Source organism: Triturus cristatus, chromosome 3_1 (assembly GCF_964204655.1).
Source record: "Triturus cristatus chromosome 3_1, aTriCri1.1, whole genome shotgun sequence".
NCBI classification, from domain to species: Eukaryota; Metazoa; Chordata; class Amphibia; order Caudata; family Salamandridae; genus Triturus; species Triturus cristatus.
The window spans coordinates 250174956-250192035 of NC_140583.1; the positions used below are offsets into that span (position 1 = coordinate 250174956).

General features: G+C 49.7%; 1 protein-coding gene across 1 annotated transcript in view; it reads right to left on the reverse strand.

The window, feature by feature from the left end:
• The window catches only part of SCAMP2 (secretory carrier membrane protein 2), a 301352-nt gene that overhangs the window by 96307 nt on the left and 187965 nt on the right, over nucleotides 1-17080 (reverse strand). The window lies entirely within an intron of this gene.

The following is a 17080-nucleotide window of genomic DNA, read 5'->3' on the forward strand; positions in this document are numbered from 1 at the left end:
GGGACGCTGAGCCATGCAAGAGACCGACACTGGTGCCAAAAAATCTAGGGCCCTGAAAGGGAGAACCTTAACCCTAGTTGTCGGTTCGCAGAACGGGGAGGCTGGGTGGGTCGGTGAGGAATCTAACTAACTAATGTTTCTTACAGATACATCGTTACCGAAGGTAAGTAACTTGATCATCTGAAAGAAACACGTTAGTTAGATTCCTCACCTTAGAATAGATACCCCAGCAATACCAACCCCGGTGGTGGGTCTGCGAACCAAGATCATACTAGAAAGTCCTGGAGAACAGAACGGCCAAAGTGGCCATCCCTCCGGACTTGGCTGTCCAGGCAGTAATGTCTCGCAAACGTGTGCAGCGAAGCCCAAGTCGCCGCCTGACAGATGTCTTGCAAGGGGACTCCCCGTCCCAGTGCAGTCGTGGTCGCTGTGGCCCGAGTAGAATGGGCCCGTAGCCCAACAGGAGGAACCTTTTTCGCCAAAGAATAGCAGGTCTTAATACACAACACGACCCACCGAGAGATGGTCCGCTTGTGTACCGCTTTACCCTTCTTAGCCCCTACGTATCCAACAAAAAGTTGGTCGTCCACCCGGAACTGTCGTGTGCGGTCCAAATAAAAGGATAGCGCACGTTTTGGGTCCAGACGGTGGAGCCTCTCTTCATCTTTTGAAGGATGCGGAAAGAAGGTGGGCTGCGTGACAGATTGCCCGATGTGAAAGGGAGTCACGACTTTAGGCAGGAAAGAAGGGCGTGTCCGGAGGACAACTTTGTCCGGATGAACTGAAAGGAAGGGAGGCTTGGATGACAAAGCCTGGAGCTCACTCACCCGCCTAGCGGAGGTGATGGCAACCAAGAAAGCAGTTTTCAAAGTCAAAAGACGGATGGGACATTTATGAAGGGGCTCAAAGGAGCGCACATCAGAAAAGTGAGAACAAGGTTCAAGTCCCACTGAGGCATTACGAAAGGAACAGGAGGGTACATATGAGTAATGCCCTTGAGAAAGCGTGAAACAACAGGGGACTTGAAAAGAGAAGGCTGATCAGGAAGCCAAAGGAAGGCGGAGATCGCAGCAAGATAACCTTTCAAGGTGCCCAGAGCAGAGCCCTGCTGGGCCAAAGAAAGAAGAAAGAGGAGAACCTCAGAAAGAGGGGCAGAAAGGGGATCCACAGCCTTTGCTGTGCACCATGCCACAAATTTGTTCCACCGGCAGGCGTATACCGTCTTTGTGGAGGGACGCCTGGCTGCCAGAATGACATCACAGACTTCAGGAGGCAAGTCAAATGGCATCAACTGCCGCCGCTCAATCTCCACGCATGTAGGTGGAGGCTGGACAGGTTCGGATGGAGGACCGTCCCCTGCTGCTGCGACAGAAGATCCTCCCGAAGAGGCAGTCGGATCGGGGGAAATCGATGGACATACTGAGTAGCTCGGGATACCAGTACCGTCGTGCCCAATCCGGAGCCACCAAGATGACTTGGGCCCGGTCGCGTCTGATCTTCTCCAGCACTCTGGGCAGAAGTGGTATAGGCGGAAAGGCGTACAACAGACCGCAACTCCACTTGTGACGAAAAGCGTCTCCGAGCGAGTGCCGCCTTGGAAATTCCAACGCGCAGAACTGCTGACATTGCACGTTCTCTTCGGTGGCGAATAGATCTAACCAAGGCTCTCCCCACTGCAGAAAGAGACCTTGCGCCACGTCCGATTTCAGACGCCATTCGTGATCCATCATGCACCGGCGGCTGAGTTCGTCCGCTCTGGTGTTCAGAGAGCCCGCCAGATGTTGAACCACCAGGGTGATGCCCTGGTGTTCCAGCCATGTCCAGAGGCGCAGGTCCTGACAAAGGGTCCACGACCCCACCCCGCCCTGTTTGTTGCAATACCATATGGCGGTGGTGTTGTCTGTGAACACCTGCACGACACTTCCCCGGACAGAGGGAAGGAAGGCTTTCAGTGCAAGTCGGATCGCCCTCAGCTCCAAAAGATTGATATGGAGCCGAGACTCGGCCGGAGACCAGAGTCCTCTGATCTCCGCCTCTCCCATATGGCCCCCCCATCCCAGGAGGGACGCATCCGTCACTACCACGTGCTCCGGTTGGGGAAGGGAGAGGGATCTGCCGCTGACCCCATCGCGATTCGTGAGCCACCACTGCAGCTGTTTCGCAGTGCCCTCCGAGATCAAGACGTGGTCGAACAGGTTGCCTCGATGCTGGGCCCACTGAAACTTCAGGTCCCACTGCAGAGCCCGCATCCGCCATCTGGCGTGAGGTACTAACAGGATGCAGGAGACCATCAGCCCCAGAAGCCGCAGCACCAACCTGACCGAAATCCAGGACAGAGGCCGGAAGATGGGAATCAGGGCTCGAATGTCCAGGACCCGCTGTTCCGGCGGATAGATCCGGAACCGCACCGAATCGAAAACCGCCCCTATGAAAAGGAGCTTTTGGGAGGGACTCAGGTGCGACTTCGGCACATTGATGGAGAACCCCAGCGAATGCAGGAGGTCTGCCGTAGTCTGGAGGTGGGAGACGACTTGCTGGGGCAAGCCCGCCTTCAACAGCCAGTCGTCGAGATAGGGGAAGACTGGGACCCCTGATCTGCGCAGATGAGCTGCGACCACCGCCAACACTTTCGTGAACACCCGAGGGGCACTGGTGAGGCCGAAGGGGAGCATGGTGAACTGAAAGTGCTCCTGACCCACCGTGAACCGCAGGTAACGCCGGTGGGCCGGCAGGACGGGGATGTGGAAATAAGCGTCCTGCAAGTCCAACGCTACCATCCAGTCTCCAGGGTCTAGGGCAGCAAGTACCTGAGCCAAAGTGAGCATCTTGAACCGTTCCTTCCAGAGGAAGGCGTTCACGCTTCTGAGATCCAAGATCGGGCGTAGGCCCCCTTTGCCCTTCTTGGGAACCAGAAAGTAGTGGGAATAGCAACCACGACCTACTTCTGGACCAGGAACGCGCTCGACAGCCTCTTTGGCCAAGAGGGCCGAAACCTCCTCCCGGAGAAGATGCAAATGATCCCCCGACATACGGTGGTTCTGCGGTGGCATGGCTGGAGGGGTCGTCTCGAAGGGGAGGGAGTAGCCCCTTCGGACGATTTGCAGCACCCACCTGTCCGAAGTGATGGAGCGCCAGTGAAGCAGGTGATGGTGAACTCTGCCCCCCACTGGCGTTGAATGGGCCTGAAAGCTCGGACTAGGAGGCGGATGCTGCCGGGGTGGATGTGGACTGACCGGCACGTTGTCCTCCAGAACCGCCTCGGCGGAAATCACGTCCGCGACCGCTTGCAGGTTGGTTCTGCGGCCGGTGGCTGGGCGGACGTGAGGAGGCGCCCCTTCCTTGGCCGCGAAAGGCGGAAGTTTGCGGCCGCAGGGCCGAAAGACCCAAGGACTTGGCCGTGCCCCGGGAGTCCTTGAACCGGGCCAGCGCACTGTCCGCCTTCTCGCCAAAAAGGCGAGTGCCATCGAAGGGCATGTCCATGAGGGAGCTTTGGACATCCCCTGAAAACGACGTGGACCTCAGCCAGGCGTGACGCCGAAGCGCCACCGTGGTGGAAATTGCCCGACCCAGCGAGTCCGTGGTGTCTAGTCCACATCTAATGGCGTGCCGCGCTGCATCTCGCCCCTTAGCAAGGGCTTGGGTGAGTCGCTCCCGGGCCTCCTCCGGGCACAAGGGCAGCATGTCCTCCACCGCATCCCACAGCGAGTGGGAGTAACGGTCCAAAAGGCAAGCGGTATTTAAAGACCGCAGTCCCAAACTCAGGGACGAGAACAGTTTCTTGCCAAACTGCTCCAACCTCTTGGATTCCCTATCCGGAGGAGCGGACGGGAAGGAGGATTGGGTGGTAGAGGCCTGGATAACCAGGCTCTCGGGGGTGGGGTGGTGGGAGAGGAATGTGGGGTCGCCCGGAGCAGGGCAGTGGCGCCGGGCAACGTTCCTGTCCACAGGAGGGACTGTGGAGGAGAGATGAATCCAGCGTCTGGAGAGGTATCCAAACCGCTGGCGTCCCCCAATTCCTCTGCCCAGTCCTGAGACAATTGGGCCTGGCCTGTTTGGCCAGAGGGTCCTGAGACCCCTCCCAGTCGCCCTCATCTTCCGATTCCTGGTAGACAGGAGGAATGATCGGAGCCGGACGGTGGATTAAGCGGTCACCCATCGGCGCCGGGTCCGGAATAGGGCTAAACTGAGGCTCGACGCCGGGCGGGGTCGGCGTCGGGGGCGGAACCGGTGTCGGCGCCGGCGGAGGAGGCGTCATGAGGTCGACCGGTGCTGGCAGAGATCCAGGCCTGGATCCCTCGGGGACCTGCGGCGTCGGGGCCGGAGCCCTCGACAGTGCCAGGGCCGGAGCCGCCGGCACACGAGGTCGCCCAGTCAACCCTGCGGGGCCCGAAAGCACGCCGGCAGGCGTCGACGGCGGAGCCAGATTCCTCATGGCCGAGAGGAAGGCACTGACCTCCGCCGGAGTCGCATCAGTCCCAGGGACCGGAGGGTATGGGGACGAGCGCGGCTCCTGTGGCTCCAACGGAGCCGCGGGGGTGGAACCACCCGGACCCTCGGCCGGGTCGCGCGACCGGCGAGGGGAGTCCTAAGAGCGTGGACGCCGCTTGGACTTCTTAGAGTGTTTGGAGTGACGGGACTTACCCGAAGATCCCGACGAGCGATGTCGATGGCTGCGGCTCTGCGAGCGGTCCTTGGACCTCCTCCTAGACCGGGACCGAGAGCAACGCGGAGCAGAGTGTCGAATCTAGTAGCTTACGGGACCGCTCCCGCCTAGCCGTCGACGTCAAGGCCTGACAGTCGGGGCACGACTCCGCGTCATGGTCGGCCCCCAGGCAGTACAGGCACCGGCGATGGTGATCCGTGACCGACATCAGTCGGTGACAGGCGTCACAATGCTTGAATCCAGGCATCCTACCGGCACCAGATTTCGAGTCGAGTAACCAAAAGAGGTCAAAAAGTTAGTCAAAAAGTGACTAGGGGTAAGCTCTTCCCGGATCGGCGCTTACTGGCGCGGAAAAAACAAGAACTGACGTCAGCGCGCGAGGGCGGCGTCTAAGTACTTCGACGACGTCATTCCGGCGCACGACGCCAACGACAGACGCGGAGCCGCAGACGACGCCTAGCGACGCGCAAGGGGTATTGCTACAAAAATCTTTCCGGATCCAGCCTAACGCCTGGGGATATTCTAAGGTGAGGAATCTAACTAACGTGTTTCTTTCAGATCTGGATAATTAGCGTCCTTTCCTGACCTACTGAGCTTTGGGTACTGATTCGTTCTTTGTTAAATGTCTTATTTCTGATAATGCGCTTATTTTACTATAAGATTTCATAATCTAAACATAGTAACTAAATTTACTCAGTTATGATTTTCCTCACTTAAAGATGAATGAGCTTCCCAAATTGAATTTACTAAATGACTTAGGGTGATGCGAGAGAGATTAAATACTAGTGCTGCTGTTTTTTATTGCTTTATCTGAACTCCTTGTGTGTATAATTGTGGCTTGCCTTCATTTCTTCAGGAGATTTGGGTCAGCAGTATTAATCCTACATCTCTATAGGATTGTGTTGAGTAATTTACACTAGTCTGATTTAAAACTTGTAGTCTAGTTGCCCAATTCCTGGTGCTCATTGGATGACCTGAGTCCCTTTATATCCAAGCCCTGGCGGCACACAGCAAGGTCCATAGGAGGACCAATAGATTCATGAATGTGGAAGTGATCATTTTTGTTGGGGCCCATTAAACACTAGAGCACCTCCAAAACATTTGATAGTGTTAACTGGCCTTTTTTAGGTCGAGCCTAGCGCAGCGTGCAAGCGCGGCTCTAGGGGATGACCTTTAGAAATCGGTCTGCATTTTCCAAGCACTCATGCTTGTGGCGGCATCCACCTTGAGGGAGCGAGTAGCGGCGCACAGGTGCCATCTGTTTTCAATTAGCATGGCCGCGCGTGCTTGAGACATTTGCCTGCTCGTGCTTGCTTTCACTTTCTTGCCGGGTCTTCACTTTTCTTTTCCTTTTGTCTTGTTGTTTGGATGCTTGTACTTTACATACAGTTTGCATTCTGTAGTCGACTTGTCCAAAGATGCTTTGTTTTCATGTAAGTCATGCCTCATCTTTATTCATTATTTAGGCCAATACATACACATTTGTGCATCAGATCTCTCTGCTCAAAATGTAGGTGATTAGGGCATTAGGAAAGCTCTTTTGAATGTCCATGCCCTGTGACTTGGTTAAACTAATTAATACAATTTATGACTGTCTCCACAAATCTACAAACATATCTTTTTCATTTATACCGCTTTTGCTTTTAGTCGTTATGTAGCAGTGTGCTGTAAACAATACACATTGGTGTTATCTGAATTAAATGTTAAAGTTAATTTAACGTACGCTACACCGTTTATCGGCCGCCGCATTGAAGACTCGATTTGGCCCTGCTGTGTTTAACTGCTGTGTGTACAGGTTGCACATTCGTCTGAGATGCCTGTGCTAAATTGTGTTTGTGACAACAAATGCTTATGTGTATTTTTAAAATAGAAAATCAACTTCCTGGTGCAAGCCTTGCTTACAGTTTTGTTTTTTTGTAGTAAAAAAAAATATTTTGCAATGTTTTCAAATCCCTTTGTAGCACAAGATCTGTGACGTGGAGCTAAAGGCATTTTATTACTTAATTCATAGAATGCACTTACTCAAAAGCAAAGAAACAGCTTTGAAGTGCCACACCATGTCGGAGCATGTTTTGCATATCGTTTGACCTTTTTTATGTTCATGCCCAGTGAAGCATTTTCATATGGTTAAAGAAACAACAGTGTACTTAAACACCAAGCCAAACAAATAGTTTTTAAAATTGTGGCACCAACCACAAACAGGTTGCTATGCAAGGTTATCTACTGACATGGAAAAGATTACCCCCACACAGACAGCTTGCTCTTTTCAGGAGTGGGTATCTACTTATCACTCTCAGCTGTATCCCTATACAAAGACAAGGTGCAGGGGAAGAGCACGTCAGAGAAGAATGTCCTGGGCCTAAATCTACCTCTAGCTTTATATAGTCTGGGCTCCTTTAAGCTTCTTAAGATTAACATATTTATTTAGCTGTTTTGAAAAGTACTTGTCACACTTTTTGGACAGATATCAAGGTGTGGTAAATCAATATAAATTAGGCCTTTGAATGCCACCCAAGTCTGGCTTGAGGGTTAAAGGCTCATTCTGTATATTCTTTCTAAATTCAAACTTAGAGGAGGAGTGTAGTCAAATTGTATGGTAGATTTGAGGCACAGGAGATCTGTGCTACAGAGAAGTTGGGAAGAAGCTCACTGGGGATGGTGAAGCAGCTGTAGCCAATATGGATCAGACAATAAACCAACTGCTCTTGCTGTCAAATTGATTGCCGCTCCAAAAAATAATAACAAAATAAATATGCTGTCTTTTATAGAAGCCAAAAAATTTATTATTATAATGAAAAATACATCTATATGTTCAACAAGGGGACTGGTCTGTGTTATTCCAGTCTTATCATAGTTTAGAATAAACACTGATTTAATTGCTATCGATACGGGTTACTTGAGCAATACTGAGTTGTGAAGCTACTGTTGCTAGAGTTAGAATTCCCTTTAAAAGCAGAAGACAAGAGGTGTTTGGAAACTTGTAGGTTTTTTAAAAACCATTTACTCATTGGTAAAAACAATTTCAATTGCTGCCCTTTCTAGTGTTCCCTGTGGAGGTGAAAAAGCATTATGTGGTAAGCCATATGCTCTCGGAAATCGTTTGGGGTTCTGCTTTTTTGTTTTGTTTGAGGAAGCGTTGGCCTGGAGACCCTAAGTTGGTAGGCAACACGTGGCACACGTGGGTCAAACTAATTTTTTCATTAAGACCATCCAAATTCTTTCAGGGCTTGCTATTATGCATACTTTACACATAACTGTTGTTTTAACCCGTTTTGATCTCAGTGGAGGCGAGGCCTTTATGTGCTGCTGAGAACAACACTTTTTTAGGTCTCGCCTGACCAGCGCTTTAGCGCTGCTCTGGCGAGACTTATAGTAAGCGCGTTTTGGAAGTGCAAACAGTGGCTTTGCAGGCCTCCAACTACAGTGCATGTGACCCGTCCGGGCGCGCGCACCATTTGGAGTCCTGCAACCACTTGTTTGCTTTCACTTTAGCCGTGATTCATCGCACCATTTGGCAGCCTGCGTGCCCGCCCCCACTCCCCCTCCCACTTCGTCAGCTTCAGTGCGCGCTTGTTTGTTCTGGAGACTCAGCCAAGCGGAAATGGCTCATTGGTGCCAGTGGACGCGCTGCGCCGAGAAGGCCCCGAACACCTCGTTTGTGTTGGCAGTCACGGGAGGACGGCGCTGATTTCATTGGCACCGGCCCCTGCGGCCTGCGTGTGTTGTGGAGCAGCGCTGTCTGCCCTCCCCGCCCCCTCCGCCGGCCCCAGGGAGCGCGTTTTTCATTCCTCACACAATATCCACTTCATCGTCCGCTCAAAGGGTCTCTTTATTTCTTCACCCCTCGGACACCCCTGCCAAAAAATATTTAAAGCGGCGAAAAAATATAAATATATATATATATATATATATATATATATATATATATATATATATATATAGTGCATGGGCCACCTCAGCCTAGCCGCGCTCATGAGCCTTGGTATTTCCAGCCAAAGGGGAGCTGGAAACCTGAAGCCGGCAGCGACTTCGCAGACTGATTCCTTTCTTTCCCCAGTGCGGTTGAACAGTGCTGCTGTGTTGTCGTACGGCTGTTGGCTGTAAAATCCAGGCATTGTTGGTCGTTTTTACACGGTGTCTGTCGGCTTTGACTGCTTGGTTTCGTTGTCCTTGCATCCATCGCCTTCAGCTGAAGGGAGGCGGCCTGGTGCTGACTTTTCACGGTGGCGGCGCAGGGCTTTGTGTGGGCAAACAGTTGCTCGCTGCCGCATTCTTAGCATGTTCGATTACATCAGGGATAGGCTGTAAGTCAGTGTTATAAGATGTTTGGGGCCTTTGCTGTATTTGAGGTTGGGAAGTCGCAAGTTATTTTATTGTTTCTACCACTGTGGCTTGAAGTGGGATTACTTTCCCCTTGTGTGCCACATCAGAAGTAGGATTTCTTAAAATAGTCTAACTTGAAGCATTTCGTTTTCGCTTTTTAAGAGTGTGCTTCCTTCTGAGCACAAGCATATATGAATCTACTTTTTTGTAGAAAATCGCTGCTGTGATCTATTCCCCCATCTTTTTCTTTCGTCACATAATTTTATTTATAGCACGAGCCTAGGGCACTGGAACGTTTTACAACAGAACCGGTTTACGTTAACATTATTTCCTGGGCACAAAGAGAATACGTGTTTTGCCCAAAATCACATGCTGCTGAGCTGAAGTCGGGATTCGAACCTTTGTGCGCCAGTGATTCAAGGTCGGCAGCTACAGTCACTAGATTTAATGACCCACACTGGTGTGGGAAGTGTGTCCCCCTTTCTAGAACTATGGCCGCTCTCGTTTTGGGGAGGAAAATAAATCCAGACTTACTTCTCCACAAGTTTTTGAAGGGCAGCATCGTAACAGTCAGCGTTTTATTCTCGGCTCTCCCTTTAGAGTTCCCTTGACGCTTTAGCTCCCGTGGTTTGCTGGAGGGTTTCTGATCCTTGTTCATCTAGCTTTTGCCACGTCTCTCATGCACCGCTCTGGGGTGCATTCAATTGAAGACCAGAGCACTATTCGGACATCCTTTTTAAAGATGACTGATGCCTTCCTATCCAGACAGCTTTAGTGTGCCACTATCCCATCAGCATTCATTTGAGGTAATCCATCATCGAACCGTGCCGAAGTGCCTCATCTTTCATGGTGTGGCTGCAGGGAAACGCGGCCCCAATCCCTGTGTTGAGAAACACATGCTCAATAATCAGGTAAGCATGTAAATAATGTGATGAATCTTTGAATGGCACAAGTTCCTTACGTTTTGTGCTGTACCTGACTGTTTGCTGTGTTACCACACATGCAATCCAGCATGAAAATGGTGTTCCCTCTGGGAAACATATGTGCAGTGCATGCTAAAAATGTGTTCTGTCACCCACTCGAACCCTCAGAGGAAAAGAGCCCATTACAATTGTTAGTAATGCTCTAATTACCTTTCCCCCATTATTTTATTGTATGTTATATGGTTTGTCCTTACATACACATGTTAAGTGTTGCAGTGCCTTACTCCAAGCCCGAGACTTTCTCGTCCTGGCAAAGAGCGTTGACTCGTAAGTGCAAGTAAACATGGCTAAATCATGTTGACGCATTAAAAATGCATTTGCAATGCAATAGGTCTCGCATTTACGCGAGTTTAAGCTATTAGCATTGTAAATGACAATATGTTTTATTTACGTTTCAAAAACCAAAACATAAATAAAAGGCATTGTCATTTACAATGTCAATAGCTCAAACTCGCGTAAATGCGAGACCTATTGCATTGCAGATGCTTGTCTTATTTGAATGTTCTTTGGCACATACTACTGATGGTACCGTAATGCAACACACTTTCTTCTGGGATCTGTCCACCTGCCCGTCTTTAGAAAGGAGTTACATAATTCATCTTATAACACAGACCCTGCAGTTTCTATCTCACTGTGACCGACACAAATCGATTCATATATGCTTTACAATCTAGATAAATCCTACTTTTTTGTGCATTGTTATATTGTAAAAAAAAAAAAAAACAAATTTGGCCTACGCTAATACGGAATAATGTTTGGGCTTGCATAAATGGGTTCCCTACTATGTGGCACTCTACCTACCGTCTGCCATCTCAAGAAGGAAGGAAAGTGCTACTTACCAGTATGCATCTGTTCTTGGCCGGTAGAGCTGCAGATCCACACACTAGCATAGATCTCCATCTGGTGGTGGGCCTGGATGTTTGCACTTGTTTTTGTCCAGGAAAAGTCTTTGGAAGTCACGGGATAGGTGACTCCTACTTTGGACTATATTGCGCATGGGCATCGGCTCCATCTTCAGATTGTTTTTCGCCAGCAGGGAAATGATGGAGTTTTGTAAGAGACATAAAGATGCCCATGTATGCAGTATCTAAATAAGATAGTACTGGAACAGATAAAGGTAGCCGGGTGGGCGTGTGTGGATCTGCAGCTCTACATGCCAAGAACAGATGCATACTGGTAAGTAGCATTTTCCGTTCGAGGCATATGAGCTGCAGATCACACACTTAGCATAGATTGTATAGCAGTACCCACCCTTAGCGGCGACCACCAGTACCTGTTGCAGTCGTTTGAAATAGTGTTTTGAGTACAGCCTGGCCCACACTAGCTTGTTATTTTGTGAATGTGTGCGGTGTAGACCATGTAGCTGCTTTGCAGATGTCATCTAAGGGAATGTTCCCTAAAAATGCCATTGAAGCCCCTATCTTTCGTGTAGAGTGGGCTTTAGGTGGAACAGATAAAGTACGTTTTGCTTTGTGATAGCAAATTTGTATGCATTTAACAATCCATCTAGCTATCCCAAACAACTTTGATATGGGGTTGCCTTTGTGTGGTGGTGAGAATGACACAAAAAGTTGTTTGGTCTTAGGAAAAGGTTGTGTCCTTTCAATGTAATAAAGCAATGCTTCTTTGACATCTAGGGTATGAAGAGCTCTTTCTGCAACGGTCTGTGGCTGCGAGAAGAACACTGGCAACTCCACAGACTGATTGAGGTGGAAAGGAGAAATGACTTTAGGGAGGAATTTTGGATTGGTTCTGAGAACAACCTTATTGTGATGGATTTGTAGGAAAGGTTCCTGAATAGTTAGCTCTTGCAGTTCGCTAACTTTTGTAAGAGAAGTGATAGCTACTAGGAAAGCAACTTTCCATGTTAGAAACTGGAGCTCACATTTATTTAGTGGTTCAAAGGGAGGACCCATTAGTCTTGTGAGAACGATGTTTAAATTCCACCCAGGTGAGGGTGGTACCCTGGGGGGAATTATCCTTTTGAGGCCTTCCATAAAGGCTTTGATGGCAGGCACTCTGAAAAGCGATAGGCGTTGACTATTTTGTAAACAGGCTGCTATGGCAGCGAGGTGCAGCCTTATAGAAGTGTAGGCTAAGTTGCACCTTTGGAAATGTAGTAGGTAACCTATGATGTGTTGGATAGACACATCTAGGGGATTGATGTTGTTGTTATGACAGTATATTACTAATCTCTTCCACTTGGCTGCATAGCAGGCTCTAGTGGTGGGACGTCTAGCTTCTTTAATGACGTTCATACATTCAGGGGGAAGGTTAAGGTAACCGAATTCTAAGCCCTCAGGAGCCAGATCACAAGGTTGAGCTGAGCTGGGTCCGGGTGTCGGATCTCTCCACGGTTCTGAGTTAGGAGGCGTGGGAAGAGGTGTCGTTTTTGGTGGGGAACTACAGACAGTTCCAGTAATGTGGTGTACTTCGGTTGTCTAGCACAAGTTGGAGCAACTAGGATGAGAGTTAGTGCATGTTGCTGTAGTTTGCGCACCACCATTGGAATGAGTGGGAGAGGTGGAAAGGCGTACGCACATCTGCCTGACCAATTCATCCATTTCCAATTGCCTTTGGACAATGGGTTTGGATACCCGCCGGCGTACCTTGGGCATTTGGCGTTTTCGTGCGTGGCAAAGAGGTCTATCTCTGGTTGGCCCCACATTTGAAAGAATGGCTGAAGAACTTGTGGATGAAGTTCCCACTCGTGAATCTGTTGCGTTTGACGGCTTAAAAGATCGGTTACGGTGTTTTGGACTCCTGGGACACGTTGAGTTAGAAAAAGATATTCTGGGGTATAGCCCATCTCCGTATGCTCTGTGCCAGTTGAGAGAGCTGCAGAGAGTGTGTCCCGTCTTGTTTCTGTATGCAGTAAATGGATGTCATGTTGTCTGTGCGGACTAAGACAGCTTTGCCTGATATTTGTTTTTGGAAAGCCTTTAAGGCTAGGAAAATGGCTAATAGCTCCAGGTGGTTGATATGGAGTAACTTTTGTTGAGGAGTCCACCTGCCTTGCATGGTGTGATGTAATAGGTGTGCTCCCCATCCAGAGAGCGATGCGTCCGCTGTCATGACTATCTGTGGAACTGGCTCTAGGAACGGTCACCCTTTGGAAAGGTTCTTGGTGTTCCCACCATTGTAGAGATCGATGAGTGCGACCGTCTACCAACACCAGATCTGTTAGCTGACCTTGAGCCTGGTTCCATTGGCGTGCTAAGCACTCTTGGAGAGGATGCATCTGGAGTCTTGCATGAGGTACTATAAGTATGCAAGAGGCCATCATCCCTATTAGCTGCATGAACACTCGTGCTGGGAGAGCGTGTTGAGGCTGACATTTGGTTATGAGAGCTTGCATGCTTGCTACCCTGGCCGGGTTGGGATAGGCTAATGCTTTTGAGGTGTCTATTGTGGCACCGAGGTATTGCTGTATGTGGGACGGTTGTAAATGAGACTTTGCGCAGTTTACTGTGAACCCCAAGTTGTGGAGTAGTTAGATAGTGGTGTGATGTACACACTGAGTGTATGAGCTGGCTTTTATGAGCCAGTCGTCCAGATATGGGAAGACGTGAATGTGTTGTCTTCTTAAGTGGGCTGCCACTACAGCTAGGCACTTGGTGAATACCCGTGGTGCTGTTGTGACTCCGAAAGGGAGTACTTTGAATTGAGTGTTGGCCGTCCACTACAAATCTTAGATATTTCCTGTGAGCTGCGTGAATGGGAATATGGAAATAGGCGTCCTTGAGATCTAGAGTAGCAAGGAATTTGCCTCGTGAAAGAAGAGGAAGGACCTGCTGGAGTGTAACCATATGAAAGTGGTGTGATTGTATGTACAGGTTTAGAGGTCTGAGGTCTAGAATAGGCATGAGAGAGCCGTCCTTCTTTGGTATGAGAAAATACAGGGAGTAAACTCCTGTTTTTTGTTGGTGCAGGGCAACTGGTTCTATTGCACCCTTTTGTAGGCGGGAGATCACCTCCTGCTTTAGCAGAGGTAAGTGTTCTGAGGACATTGGACTTTGTTTGGGTGGTATGTGTGGGGGGCGGTAGAAGTAAGTTCCAGACAGTAACCTGATTGAACTATTTGTCGCACCCACCTGTCTGTAGTGATGTTGGTCCAGACAGGCAGGAACTGTTGTAGTTTTCCCCAGACCGGAGTGGAATGGTCTGGGGGAAGTGGAGGAAAGTCATTGGGCAGGGGTGGAGGTAGAGCGGGTGCTGTTGGTCTTGCCTTTGCCTTTATTATTGTTTCCTCTGTAGCCTCCTCTCTGGTAACCTCTGGTAAACATAGACTGGGAGGGAGTCTTGTAAGAGGTGGAGTGGTTGTCTGAGGAGTAGCCTCTGGGGTTGCCCTTGTAAGGTGAGCGACGAAAGAAACGTCTAGGAGCTTGCAACTGCAAGGCTCCCATTGATTTAGCTGTGTCCGTATCCTTTTTCATCTTTTCAAGGGTTGAATCTACATTTGGGCCAAATAGGTGCTCCTGATCAAATGGCTGGTTGAGTATGGAACTTTGAACTTCAGGTTTAAAACCAGAGATGCGTAGCCAGGCATGTCTACGCAAAAGGACACTTGTGTTACCACTCTGGGGGCGGTGTCTGCCACGTCAAGAGCGCAACGAATGGAGGTGTTGGTGATAAGCTTACCCTCCTGTATGAGTTCATTGGCCCCGTTTTTGTATTTATCTGGGAGGTGCTGCATTATGGACTCTAGTTCATCATAATGTGCCCTATCATACATTGCTAACAGCGCCTGAGTGGTGGCGATGCGCCATATGTTAGCCGCCTTTGAGGCTGTTCTTTTGCTGGAGGCGTCCAAGAGTTTAGACTCTTAGTCGGGTGGTGGAGCGTCACCTGATGTCTGAGAATTGGCCCTCTTCCTAGCATTAGAAACTGCCAGGGAGTCTAAGGGTACTGGGCCTTTAATGTAAGCTGGGTCAGCAGGGGCCACTTTATATTTTTTCTCGATCCTGAGGTCAATAACTCGAGCCCTAACAGGATCTTTAAAGAAAGACTTTGGGTGCATGCTTAATAACCCCTTTAAGCATAGGTAGTATTGAGGTGGACCTTTGATTGGTGTCAAATGTATCCATTAGGAAATCCTGCTCTATGGGGTCTGTATGCAAGTCAACCCCGTGGTAATAGCAGCTCTGTGGACGAGCTGATTAAAGCCCATGGTGTCATCTGGAGGGGGGAGGCCTGGAGGGGTAGATGTCATCCTGTGGAACATTAGGGACATCTGGCGTGTTATAATCATCCCAGGGGTCTGGGGAAGAAGGTGGACTAGGATCCCCTAGTGGCACATCGTCCGGACCCTCCCCTATGTCATACAAGGTGTCATCATCGTCTACTGGTGTAGGAGATGGTGTAGGGGAACGGTGTGGGGGAGGAGGAGGAGGTGGTGGAGGAGGAGTTGGAGAAGGGACTCTTAGAGGAGATGTGGCAAAGTCCCTCTTTTTAGGTGGTAGAGCTGGTGCAGGCGCATCTAGTGGTCTTTTCCTAGAACTAAGTTAATTGACCAGTTTTAGGATCCCTTATTAGAGTCTTTTGAGCAGGGTCTGGTATGAACAGCTCTTCTGCTGGAGGTTGGTCTTTCGGTGCTGAGCATTTCGGTTCCGTAGGCTTCTTCGGCACAGACTCTGCAGTGGTTCTGTGTTGTTTTGGAGCCATGCATTTTTACAGTCTCCTTGGCCTGTGGAACTTGCTGTTTTTTCGGTTCCGAGGCTTTCCTTGGCTCCCTCCCAATCCGAACACTTTGGAAGTGGTTTTTTGTTCGTCTCCGAATGTCTTTTCGGTGTCGACGAATCGGTGCTAGTGGGTTTTGGTGCCGTGTGCTTGGATGTGGAAGCAGCTGTCGGCATGGAGGAGAAGGGCTGTTTCTTTTTCGGTGCCAGCGATTGTGTTTCGGTGCAGACGGCAGGCTGACTCGAGCCCGGGATGCCTGAAGGTTTAGTAGGCTTCTTTGCTGGGCTCGAGGGTGGGGCATGGGAAGCAGTCTCTCGGTGTGCACCTGGGCCCAAAGGTGTGACGAAGCCTTTTTCGATGGTGTAGGGAGGGGGGTCGGTGTCGACACTCTTACTTACGACCCTCTGCCCCGGCGTGATGTCTTCGACATCGGAGTCATCGGCTTCTGAGGCGCTGACGAGGCTTTCTACGACCCGCTCTTGCTCCGGCACGTTGACATCCTCTTGAAAGATGTCGTCGGGGGTTGATGACGAGCGAGCCATGGTTCTTCGAGCGAGTCGGTCTCGAATGGTCTTTTTGGAGCGGAAAGAGGCACAAGCTGGACAGTCTTTGGCCTCATGCTCTGGTGAAAGGCAGAGGTTGCACACCTCATGCAGGTCGGTGTGGGGAAACTTCGATCCACATTGAGGACACTTCTTGAAAGTCGTCCTTTCCATGAGCTAGAAGCCAAGGCCCAGGTATGCCCGAAGGCCTCCGTCGACGATCGGAATCGAGGACTTCGATTTGGAGAGATGTGCGACGATTAGGGTTCGCGATCGAGACAATACCGTCGTAAGGGTGAAGGATTGCGCGTCGAAAGTGGAATCGATAACGGTTCTGAACTGAAGCACGACAAACACATCCGAGCCCGATGGCGGAAAAAAACAATCTGAGAATGGAGCCGATGCCCATGCGCAATATAGTCCAAAGGAGGAGTCACCTATCCCGTGACTTCCAAAGACTTTTCCAGGACAAAAACAAGTGTAAACATCCAGGCCCAACACCAGATGGTGATCTATGCTAAGTGTGTGATCTGCAGCTCATATGCCTCAAACATATCTTTCCTCAGTGTGTGGAATGTATGAATGGCCCAGAACGGTACTTTGCAAACTGATCTCTTTCATAATCTAATACAAACTGTACCACCCGCACAATCTGCCAAATATGGAAGGTTTACTTGGCACTCCAGGGTAAATGTCTGACATTGGTGTGTAGTTTATACATGTTACAGCCAACAGGCCCCTCCTTCATTGACCCACCTGAACTGTGTGCTGCAGCTGAGCTGTTGCATAATATAACAAGCATTGGCATAGCCAACAATAGGTCTCACTTTTGGGACCTTATAACTATTTAGTTATGCAGCACAATATCCTTGGTGCAAAAACATAAACTG